Genomic DNA, 12,098 nt, shown 5'->3' with positions numbered 1-12,098 from the left:
ATATATGGTTCTAAATTACTCGAAGGTTCTGTATCCTACCCTCATACTTACATGCATGGGGTGATAGGAATTGTTCACCGAAGTCTCAAACTCTCATTGTTCTCCTTACCATTCTGACGGTATACCAAAAAATATACACAGATGCTACTAAGCATGCTAACATTATAACATCAGAACCTTTACTGTCAAGTATTGGCCAAAAGTAAAGTACAATTAGAGCTACCAAAATAAGAAAATAAGAAATTCTTTAAAAGTTTGGCGGAGTGGACCTTGTAAATAAAGGCCAGGCCTTTAGGAGGGAGATAATGTTCCGGAGAACGTCTCATCTGCTTATGTGCCTGTATTGTACTCATTAGACAACTTGTCTTGATGAAACACATTTGCTATGTAAATATATATATTTTGATTCTAAATAAAAAGGTGTATGACACTATTTTGTCATTTTTTTCTCTTTTCTGTGTGTCTTAAGTTCAGATTTGAAAAGACAGCTTTATTGGCATAACCATACCGTTTTTGTATGTCTAAAATTAAAGTTTCAAAACACAGCTGCCATTGTGGTCTTATCACAAACATAACAAAAAAAGAGGTTAAAAGAATATGCCACTGTTTTCTTGCAATGATGGTCAACACTCCGGAAGCAGAGGTTCCAACTGTGTGACGGATTAATTATTTAATTATCTCACAGAGCAGGCTGCTAGATCATTAAACCCAGATCATTAAACACCAAACCCAGAACACTGAACACCAAGCAAGCCCAGGGGCAGGGCGAACGTCATCCAGATCATTGTCTGCAGTCCAGGAGATCCAGGAGGGTCGTGTGGCAGGTGTAGTCAAGAAATGGAGCAGAGATGGAAACCCAGGAGAGTAAACAGAAACTGGGCATGCTCGGGAATAATGAATAATGAAGAGTCCAGGTGAGTTGGAGCTGCTCTGGGAATCAACTCATATTAAGGATCTGACCTGGGACGGGGCAACCTGAGTGGGTAACATTTTCAATCTAATCTATTACACCAATAGGGTACGGTTGTTCATCATAGATCAATGGAGCATTCAAAGCATTTTCAAGTACAGAAAAACTGTTGATTTCAAACACGTTTATGATGGACGCCCAATGGCAGTTATGGAAAGTAGATTGATATTAAGGCTCGGAATGCTCGATGAGATTACAGTGTGGTTCAAAACGCTGACGAAGATTGAGATTAGGTTCAAAACGTTACGTTGGATTGATAATTGTGAGTTGGATTCCCGATGATGCCGTGGCCTTCTGTGGCCAGCAAATAGGCTGTTCTCTCCCTTGTCAATTACAGTGACACTGGCCAATCACGTGTGACACTCCAAACGTGATACTCCGCCCACCGACACGGCACGAGCTGCATCTTGAAAAGATGTGGTGATTGGCTGAATGTGCCCTGGAGGAAGCACGTGACCGCTCTGTCCCTCCCTGATTGGCAACTGTCATGTAACAGGGGTGACTTACCTGATGTGTTGAAGTGGATATGACTACATTAGGGAGAAAATCCAATCCAGCCCAAAACCAGAATATATATGATGCAAAAAGTGCTGGATTAGCTTGTGATGTAAATTCAAATGCTGATGTAGATTAGGTTCAAAATGCTGGAGCATTCTTTTTTTATGAATAACTATTCGAAATTAAATGACTGAATGATTACATATAGAATCTAGACACAGCTACACACTGTTAAATTTACATCTACGGCATTTGGCAAATGCTCTTATTCAGAACGATTTACAAATTTTGTCATCCACTCATGGAATACATCCTAGCTACTATTGTAGGTTAGAGTTCAAGATACCAGTGAAGTAGAAGTAGAAATACAGAAATCAAGGATGATGCTTAGAAGTGCAAAACACGTATAATCCCTATAACAGACAACGATAAGTGCAATAACAATGCAGACAATAAATACTAGAGATTCAGTTACTCGACACGGGTGCAGGATCAGTGCTCATTGACATATTCCACAATATTGTTGCTCTCTACAATCCATAGATGTGTGTCTATTTGGTTAATGGAATTGTAAAACTACACATACACATACAGCAAACATGCAGGTTCAGTCCTTCGCCCTCTCTGTATCTCTCTCCCTCTGTTCACTCGTTTCTCTCTGGCGCTTTCTAAATATCCCCCGTCAAGATCAATTGCTCTGCTCATACAACATGATTGAATTATTGCCAACCTCCTCCACATCTCCCCCACATCTCCCCCACATCTCCCCGCCCCTCCCCCACATCTCCCCCACATCTCCCCGCCCCTCCCCCACATCTCCCCCACATCTCCCCGCCCCTCCCCCACATCTCCCCCACATCTCCCCGCCCCTCCCCCACATCTCCCCCACATCTCCCCGCCCCTCCCCCACATCTCCCCCACATCTCCCCACCCCTCCCCCACATCTCCCCGCCCCTCCCCCACATCTCACATTGTGAGACAATGAGTGAGAGTGTGTGAGAGGCCTTTAGTGTGGGAGGCAGTTTAGGGGGAAATCAGTGAAACAGGCACACACACACTACTAGCAACTTATACAGGAAACTCTTGCGCATACATATGGAAAATGTTCACATACATGGCCTACGACGTACATTTGCGTTTAACTTACTGCACACTTGCATATACATGCACTTGTACATTCATTCACTCGTGTGTAAACACAGACTGTAACTATGCTTGTGTGTATGTGCGCAGCGACGTGTGTGTAGAACAGTTTTCAGTGCGCCTGGAAGTAATTTCATTGTAACTGGAAAGCAGATATTTCACATCTATACAGCATGGTCAGCAGTATAAGGTGAAGAGAGGTCTCCAAACAAGAAAAACAAACCGTTATGTCAGCATCCAGTTCTGACTGTTTGAAGATTTGAAATATCAATCAGTGTTATGATCTGGGATTTAACTGGCACGGAATCGCTTCACTTTTTGGAGTTGATCTATGTATTGTTTGACACTACAAATCACTTCATTAATGAGAATTTTGCCAATGCACTCCCGAGAGGTATGCTCGTATAGTATACATTCAAACGTTCCAGCGTTAACTGAATCAGAAATGATGAGATTATACACTGTGTAGCCTGTAGACCTGCCGGCAGTGACATGGCTATGTCATACCGTTAGGCTACATGTTAACCTCTCAGTATTCTCTAACCGGCTGAAGTATGTGAGTAAATATTCAGAACGTATATCTCATCATCATTTTTAAAGAATATACTCCCAATATCAATGACATTTGTTCTAAATATTTACTACGATCACGTAGCACATACCATACCGCATAACGTTGTACGATCAATAACGTGCAATCTTTAATTTTCAAATTTCCATAACTCATCAGGAGTTCTTATACCATAAGGACATATAGCTCATTTGCAATTAAACAATTACAATTAAACAAACACCTCTACATCTTATTTTCTTGAGTGTGCTGTATACATGTTAAATATCTGCCTTCCTGTTACAAAGAAATTACTTCATTGCACACAGAAATTTTGATATAAGTTATCGATGTAAGTTATGGAAGTTGTGTGTATGTGCAAGTTTAAGTTAACCTATATGTAAGCAGTATGTGTGCATGCGCCTGTGCTTTTTATGCGTGTGTGTTTCATGTGAATGCACAAATAGTTTGTGTGCGCACAAGCGTTTCCCCTATTTCACCCTAAACTGCCTCTCATAATGAATGAATGAATGAAGTTATATTCATATAGTGCCTTTCAAGGAACCCAAGGTCACTTTAGAATTAACACATACCGTGTTTCCATCCAGTCACACACATCGTAATATGGAGGCCGTTTAGAGTGAGCTTTATCCAAGCACATTCACAAGGCCTTTGCAAGATGACAGATTCATCACACAGGTGGGTGGAGTGAACAAGCAAACTTCAGTGTCCCTGGTTGACTTTCCCAGTGCTGAAGATTGTTGGAGTATATTTCCTCTTTATTCCTCAAAATGTTTCTCCTTTAATCCCTCTCTCTTTTCCACATTCTCTCTCCCTCTCTCAATCTTTCTCTCACTTATCTCTCTCCACCGTTCTCTCTCTCTCTCTCTGCTTCACTAACTTCATTCACCTCCTGTCTATTCTGGTTATAACTGCTGTGGGCTACACACTCTGATGCACAAACACACACACGCCCTTAAAATTTCTTGAGAAAATGTGCTTCACCTCTTTCGCTATATGAGTGTACAAGGCAGTCCTAAAACAGGACCCCTGTTTGTGATACTGTGGCACAGGCGATAGCTAGGGCAGCCCTAAAACAGGACCCCTGTTTGTGAAACTGTGGCGCAGGCGATAGCTAGGGCAGCCCTAAAACAGGACCCCTGTCTGTGATACTGTGCCGCAGGCGATAGCTAGGGCAGCCCTAAAACAGGACCCCTGTTTGTGAAACTGTGGCGCAGGCAAGAGCTAGCGCAGTCCTAAAACAGGACCCCTGTTTGTGATACTGTGGCACAGGCGATAGCTAGGGCAGCCCTAAAACAGGACCTGAGGTCCTGAGGTACAGGCAATATCCAGTGGGTGTGGGTAATAACAATATGTGGAGGTTGTGTGGACTGTGCAGAGTGTGGAGAGTGGGGCTGATCTCGGACAATGATGAGAGGGCCTACCTGGAGGAGATTAAACACCTGGAAAACTGGTGCCAGGGAAATAATCTCCCCCTAAACGTCAGCAAGACAAAGGAGCTGATTGTGGACTGCAGCAAGAAGCAGGAGCGGCACTACCAACCTGTGAGGATCAACGGAACCACGGTGGAGAGAGTAGACAGTTTCAGATACCTTGGTGTTCACATCTCACAGGACCTGTCCTGGTCCTGCCACATCAACTTCCTGGCAAAGAAGGCTCGTCAGCGTCTTTACCACCTCAGACGCCCAAGAGACTTCAGACTGCCCTCCAAAGTACTGCGGAACTTCTACACCTGCACTATCGAGAGCATCCTCACGGGGAACATCACAGTCTGGTTTGGGAACAGCACCAAGCAGGACAGACAAGCACTCCAAAGGGTGGTGCGTTCAGCAGAGCACATCACTCATACGGAACTTTCTGACCTACAGACCATCCATTACATGCGGTGCCAGACCAAGGCCAGGAGGATTGTGAAGGACCCCACCCATCCCAACAACAGGCTCTTCTCTCTGTTGAGGTCAGGGAAGCGCTTTCACTCCCTGAAAACCAAGACAGAGAGACTGAAGAGGAGCTTCTTCCCACAGGCCATTCGGGCCCTGAATCAGGGAAACTGATAAACTGTGGGGACCACCACCACCATGTGACTGTAAATCTGTAAATTTGTAAACTGGAATTGTACATTGTGTACATACATATACATTGTACATTGTGTATATATACATATTATACATATATTGTACATACATTGTTATTTATATTTTTTGTATATATATATTTCCTTATGTACCTGTTTTTTTCCTCAGTTTGGACAGAGCACCATTTCACTGCGAGTTATACCGTGTATGACGATGTACGTGACAAATAAACCAAACTTGAAACTTGACTGTTCTTTCCTCTCCTGCACTGCAGCCAGGATGCAAGACATTCTTCAGAACTGAGCCCTGCGCGCTGCTGGTTGCCGTGGAGATTTTGCTTCCTCACTGTAGTCCATCATCTTCTTGAGCAGGTCTCTTCCCTCCACTACTACACCATCACTGAAGCTCCTCTTTTCTCTTTCATCCCTCGCTCCTCATCTCCTCTCTATGATGTCTTGAAGGATAGAAAGATTAACAGGAAAACGAATAACACTGAAAAAAGAAAAAAGTGAAAGATGTGCTGAGATGAAGAGATGCTGTGATTCAAGATCCTGTGAATCTTAGAGAGAGAAAGGGCTTGAAACTAATGAGAATGGATTTGAAACACTTTCAGTCGAAGAACTGAGTAGTTCAATAAAATGTTTGAGGGTTGGTAATGAAAAGTAAAGTGTTAGATAAGGTACTTCACACACACATGCAAACACACACACATTAAGTAACTGGGTGAATAACTAACGCACTCTCTGCTGCTGTGAAGAGTTACCGAACACACTGGACAACCCATTCAGACTAATTTGCACAGACATCTAACAGAAAAGAACAAGATGAGAGAGAGAGAGAGAGAGAGAGAGAGAGAGAGAGAGAGAGAGAGATCTATTTCTATTAAACTCTAAGATATAAACAAAAAAGCCTTTGTGTGTGTGTGTGTGTGTGTGTGTGTGTGTGCGCGCGTGTGCGTATGTGTCTAGATGAAGATGAAGATATAATTTATTAATTTCCTTTTAAAATGATCATTTTAAACATGACTTCTGTCTTTAAAACAAAAATAAACAACATTTTTCTTAAGTTCCGCTTTGTTTACTGCACACACACGGTCTTAAAACCTTCTGCCCACACAATCTCTTTCCTTTTTTATGTATGTTGTGCCTTTCAACAGCATTTGCTCATTAGACATCTTTAAAGGGGTTTAATGTGATGCAAATCCACATTTTTGAGCACTTCAGTAAATCCTCGCTCATCGCTTAGTAACTGAATTGCTCAGCTGCTGTAGCCATGTCCCTCTGGATTATCTGGAACTGATTTCACCTCAGTTATTTGGCCCAGGACTCATTTTCACTGAATCAGTCTGAGATTCTGCATGTCTTACGCACAATGTTATTATCAATAACTAGTCAGTCAAACCCTGGTTCCATTCCATTCAATATCATTCCAATATCATTTTGTTAAAAGATGAGGTCTGGTGAAGCAGAGGTGTGGTGAAGCAGACGTGTGGTGAAGCAGATGTCTGGTGAAGCAGAGGTGTGGTGAAGCAGATGTCTGGTGAAGCAGAGGTGTGGTGAAGCAGATGTCTGGTGAAGCAGAGGTGTGGTGAAGCAGACGTGTGGTGAAGCAGATGTGTGGTGAAGCAGATGTCTGGTGAAGCAGAGGTGTGGTGAAGCAGATGTCTGGTGAAGCAGAGGTGTGGTGAAGCAGACGTCTGGTGAACGTATGGGAACTACAACAGGGAGGGGGGATTGTGATAATTTGGTGTTCTTGGTGTGTGTTTTTCTGTATGAGAGACAATGAATGAATGTGCGTGTATATTCAGTGTAACTTATCATATACAAACGTAACCAGCAGGCTATTTGCAATGTTTCATATGTATGTGAAGTACTGAATACTGTAATATTACTCACCCGCTTATTTATTACCAGTTACTCCTGCAGGTCTCTGTCTGACTGTGATTGTGACTGTCATGAACTCGGCTTCTGATTTTAATGGCCATGAACTCTGCCCTGACTGTCCATCTAATCACATATACTCTCTCTCTCTCTCGCTGTGTGTTGGAGAGTGGACAAGGCTGTGTGTTTCAGGGTGTCTGTGTCGAGGTCTTTTTTAGTTTCAGTCTGCTGCATTAAAGACAGATATTAATGTAATTGAACCGGAGTCACTGTTCAGATTAGTCTGATTGGGTTATTCAGAGCATGCTCACTAACTCATTACAGTAGCAGAGAGGTTTCACATATTTTCACCAGATTACTTTATTTTTTACTTTATATTTTAATTTAAACCGTTCTCTCTCTCTCTCTCTCTCTCTCTCTCTCTCTCTCTCTGTCTTCGTGTGTGTGTGTGTGAAGTACCTCATTAAAGGCTGAATTTAACCACCCTTAACCTTTGAACCTTCTTGCATTTCTTCAATTGAAATGGTTTAATTAATTTTAATTAACAAAAATAGATTCTCCCTTTTTGGCACATATGATTATCTATCTATCTATCTATCTATCTATCTATCTATCTATCTATCTATCTATCTATCTATCTATCTATCTATCTATCTATCTATCTATCTATCTCTCTCACACACACACATTCACTCTTTTTTATTCCTTTCATTTTTATCCCCCTCTCTTTCTCTATGTGCCTCTCTCATTTTTCATTTTACTCTTTTTATTACAGCCTCTGCTATTATTCCCAATACTCTCAGATCTTCCTCCATCCTGTCTCTCTCTCTCACGCTGTCTCACCAGTCTCTCTCTCTCACGCTGTCTCACAAGTGTCTCTCTCTCACTCTGTCTCACCAGTGTCTCTCTCTAATGTTGTCAATATCCATTCGAATCGCCCCTTCATATCACTATCTCAGAGCAGCTGAACACACACAGAACAGGTGAACTCGCTGCGGTTAGATGAATCTTCTACACAATGATCGCGGGCCTAATCTCCGTCAATAATGAGCCTAGAGCCAAGAGGTCATCTTCCTGACACACTGGTGCCAGGGGAACAACCTTCATCTAAATGTCAACAAGACCAAGGAGCTGACAGTGAACTTCAGGAAGCAGGAGAGAAAGTGCACACCCCATCACCATCGATCATGGGCCGCTGTAGAGAGGGTCAGCAGCCTCAGGTTCCTCAGGGTTCACACCACATTGGTATGAACCCGGACATCCTCAGGACACTTTACTTCCCGCACTGTGGAGAACATTCTCACTGGCTGGTGTACCACTGGTGCGGTACGCACACCATTCTCGGGGGAAGCCCTGCAGTGGGTGTTGAGGACTGCCCGGCACATCACTGGGGTTCGCAGCTGTTATATTCATAGCTTGCACTGTTGGAACAGACAGTAAAAGTGATCTGATGATTGGCTAGTGTCACTGTGATTGACAGAGGAATGCCGTGCCTCTCACCCACAGATGTGACATCATCAGGGTTCAAACCACTCTCGGTGACATAGTGAAGGCTTTTCTGTTGCACCACTCGGTAGCCACACACACACACACACACACACACACACACACACACACACACACGCGCGCACACACGCGCACACACACGCACGCACACACGCACACACACGCACACGCGCGCACACACGCACGCGCACACGCACGCGCACACGCACACGCACGCACACGCACGCACGCACGCGCGCACACACACACACACGCGCACACACGCACACACACGCACACACGCGCACGCACGCACACACACGCACACACGCACACGCACGCACACACACGCACACAGGTTCGGTGTCTTGACATGTAGTGTCTGTTCTATGATAGAGAGATCCTATGCCTGTTTAGTAGTAATGCTATAACACCTGAGATGTGGCTATTACTGTATTACTGCAGTATCTCAACATTCATTTGAATTCCAACGAGTCAAGCATAGCCCACATGCGCAGCGTTCTGATGACAGGGGATGAATGGAGAGCGAAGGGAGAGGAGGAAAGACAAAGGAGGACGCATGAAAATAAAGTCATTATTCAAATACACTGAATAATTTGACTTTGGGCAGTGCAGATGTCAGCTTGTCTCACACCAGAATAACAAGTTTGATCAGACTGGGATATATGCAGCGGCTGACGTGTTCTGTGTAAAGTCATAAACTATTTGTTACATGTGCCTTTCATCCCTAAGATCAGAATGATGTGTGGTATTGCATAAAACATCCAAAACAGGATATCCTCCCACCTCTGCCCCTCCCACCTCTGCTCCTCCCACCTCTGCTCCTCCCACCTCGGCTCCTCCCACTTCTGCCCCTCCCACTTCTGCCCCTCCCACCTCTGCCCCCCAACTCTGCTCCTCCCACTTCTGCCCCTCCCACCTCTGCCCCTCCCACCTCTGCTCCTCCCACCTCTGCTCCTCCCACCTCTGCCCCCACCTCTGTTCCTCCCACTTCTACCCCTCCCACTTCTGCCCCTCCCACCTCTACCCCTCCCACCTCTGCCCCTCCCACCTCTGCCCCCACCTCTGCTCCTCCCACCTCTGCCCCTCCCACCTCTGCCCCTCCCACTTCTGCCCCCCACCTCTCCTGCTTCATGTCAGACCCATAGCTCCTCCCACGTCTCCCTCTGCAGCTCTCTCATGTTCCTGCATTTGATGAAGGGCAGGCGTGTCTTTGCCAGGGCTGGAGTTGGCTCAGGCTGTGTTAAAGCTAAAGATAAGAGGAGGTGATGAACGCTCAGGTTGAAGGTTTCCTATCATCACCGATTTCACAGATTCATTCAACTGCTGCACTGAGGTAATTAGACCCAGACGGTCAGAGCAAAAACAAGCAGGATTTTTGACTTCCTGAGATTTTCACCTTTCCTCAAGGTTAAACGCTAACTCTAAATATCAACCCTCCATTTCTGCCTTTTATTTTTTCATTTGCTTGAACAATGCTTTTATCAGTGTGACTGACAATACAACTTTGCTAAGGCTACTCAAAGAGTAAGGCGTAATAAAACATGATGAAGTAGTGGCTTATAATGAAAACAAAATCAGACAACCACAACAGAGAATAAAATAGGTCAATAGTTTATGGAGCTGTGGAGATATGCACATGTCCAGTGGTTAGCATGTAGAGTAATTAGCACATCCAACTGTTAACATGTGTAGCAGTTAGCAAATCAAGAAGTTAACATGTCCAATGATTACTGTGGCCAGTGCTTAGCATGTCCAACACATAGCATGTCCAATGATTACTGTGGCCAGTGCTTAGCATGTCCAACACGTAACATGTCCAATGATTACTGTGGCCAGTGCTTAGCATGTCCAACACGTAGCATGTCCAATGATTACTGTGGCCAGTGCTTAGCATGTCCAACACGTAGCATGTCCAATGATTACTGTGGCCAGTGCTTAGCATGTCCAACACGTAACATGTCCAATGATTACTGTGGCCAGTGCTTAGCATGTCCAACACGTAGCATGTCCAGTGATTACTGTGGCCAGTGCTTAGCATGTCCAACACGTAGCATGTCCAGTGATTACTGTGGCCAGTGCTTAGCATGTCCAACACGTAGCATGTCCAATGATTACTGTGGCCAGTGCTTAGCATGTCCAACACGTAGCATGTCCAATGATTACTGTGGCCAGTGCTTAGCATGTCCAACACGTAGCATGTCCAGTGATTACTGTGGCCAGTGCTTAGCATGTCCAACACGTAGCATGTCCAGTGATTACTGTGGCCAGTGCTTAGCATGTCCAACACGTAGCATGTCCAGTGATTACTGTGGCCAGTGCTTAGCATGTCCAGTGATTACTGTGGCCAGTGGTAAGCGTGTCCAGTGATTACTGTGGCCAGTGGTAAGCGTGTCCAGTGATTACTGTGGCCAGTGCTTAGCGTGTCCAGTGATTACTGTGGCCAGTGGTAAGCGTGTCCAGTGATTACTGTGGCCAGTGGTAAGCGTGTCCAGTGATTACTGTGGCCAGTGCTTAGCGTGTCCAGTGATTACTGTGGCCAGTGGTAAGCGTGTCCAGTGATTACTGTGGCCAGTGGTAAGCGTGTCCAGTGATTACTGTGGCCAGTGGTAAGCGTGTCCAGTGATTACTGTGGCCAGTGGTAAGCGTGTATATTCTGGCAATGGTCACTGCATCTAAGATGGGCCAGCTGACTGAGTGGAGAGAGGCAGTGTGAGGACTCCCAGAATGCTGTGCGCCGCTCTGCAGACTTTATTTAGCTTACACTTAATCGAATTTCTCTTAATTACCTCTCGTTTGTTTCCCATCAGTTTTCAGTACCCTTTCACTCTATGCTGTGAGCCATTCTAAAGCCCCCCACTATGTAATTAAGAGCAGTATCCTTGAGCAGAAATGGCATTCTGTGGTTCTTCCTCCGAGCTGATTGCTGGGTAGCATGTCTTCTGGCATCCATTGAGAATGAGAGCCCTGTAGGTATTAGCGGCTGCACAGCTACCTTTAGTACTGCTTTGAGTTCTCTAGCCAAGGATGAGCTTTACTCTGGTATGCTCACTGTGGAGCCTGCCGAAGGGCCCTGGGGTAAGACTGAAATTATTCTGAAAGACAGAAAGAATGGGTATTTCACAGGGGAGATATTGTACACAGATTGCATAAGAATGATTCATTATCCTGACTCTTAATGAGAACAACTTCGTAGAACATACCAGAATATCTTGGAGGATTTCCAGGATTTAATGTAATACATTCTCATAATCACTAAAAGTCACCCTGACCATTAAAAAACAAACAAACAAACAAACTCCTAATTATAACTGACAAACATTTCAAATGCACGGGTACTGGAAGATGCTCGTCAACGCACTGGGAGTGTTAGCTCAGCGCCTGGCAACCTGACATGTCCGTCTGGGTATCAGCTATGCAATAAATATTTGGCTCCCTTGGCTGCTATTGCAAAC

General features: G+C 44.6%; 1 protein-coding gene across 5 annotated transcripts in view; it reads left to right on the top strand.

Moving 5' to 3' along the window:
* LOC113592161 (somatostatin receptor type 5) overlaps window positions 1–433 on the top strand; it is a 19,145-nt gene extending 18,712 nt beyond the window's left edge. For all 5 annotated transcript variants that reach the window (XM_081701170.1, XM_081701169.1, XM_081701168.1 and 2 more), the window contains one exon: window positions 1–433. This exon is cut by the window's left edge. The gene's annotated coding sequence lies outside the window, so the exon portion shown is untranslated.
* The last annotated feature ends 11,665 nt before the right edge of the window (window positions 434–12,098 follow it).

The sequence above is a fragment of the Electrophorus electricus genome, chromosome 18 (assembly GCF_041902795.1).
Source record: "Electrophorus electricus isolate QZ-2024a chromosome 18, ASM4190279v1, whole genome shotgun sequence".
NCBI classification, from domain to species: Eukaryota; Metazoa; Chordata; class Actinopteri; order Gymnotiformes; family Gymnotidae; genus Electrophorus; species Electrophorus electricus.
Note: the sequence above shows the minus strand (reverse complement) of the source record. Positions and strands in the feature narration are given on the sequence as shown.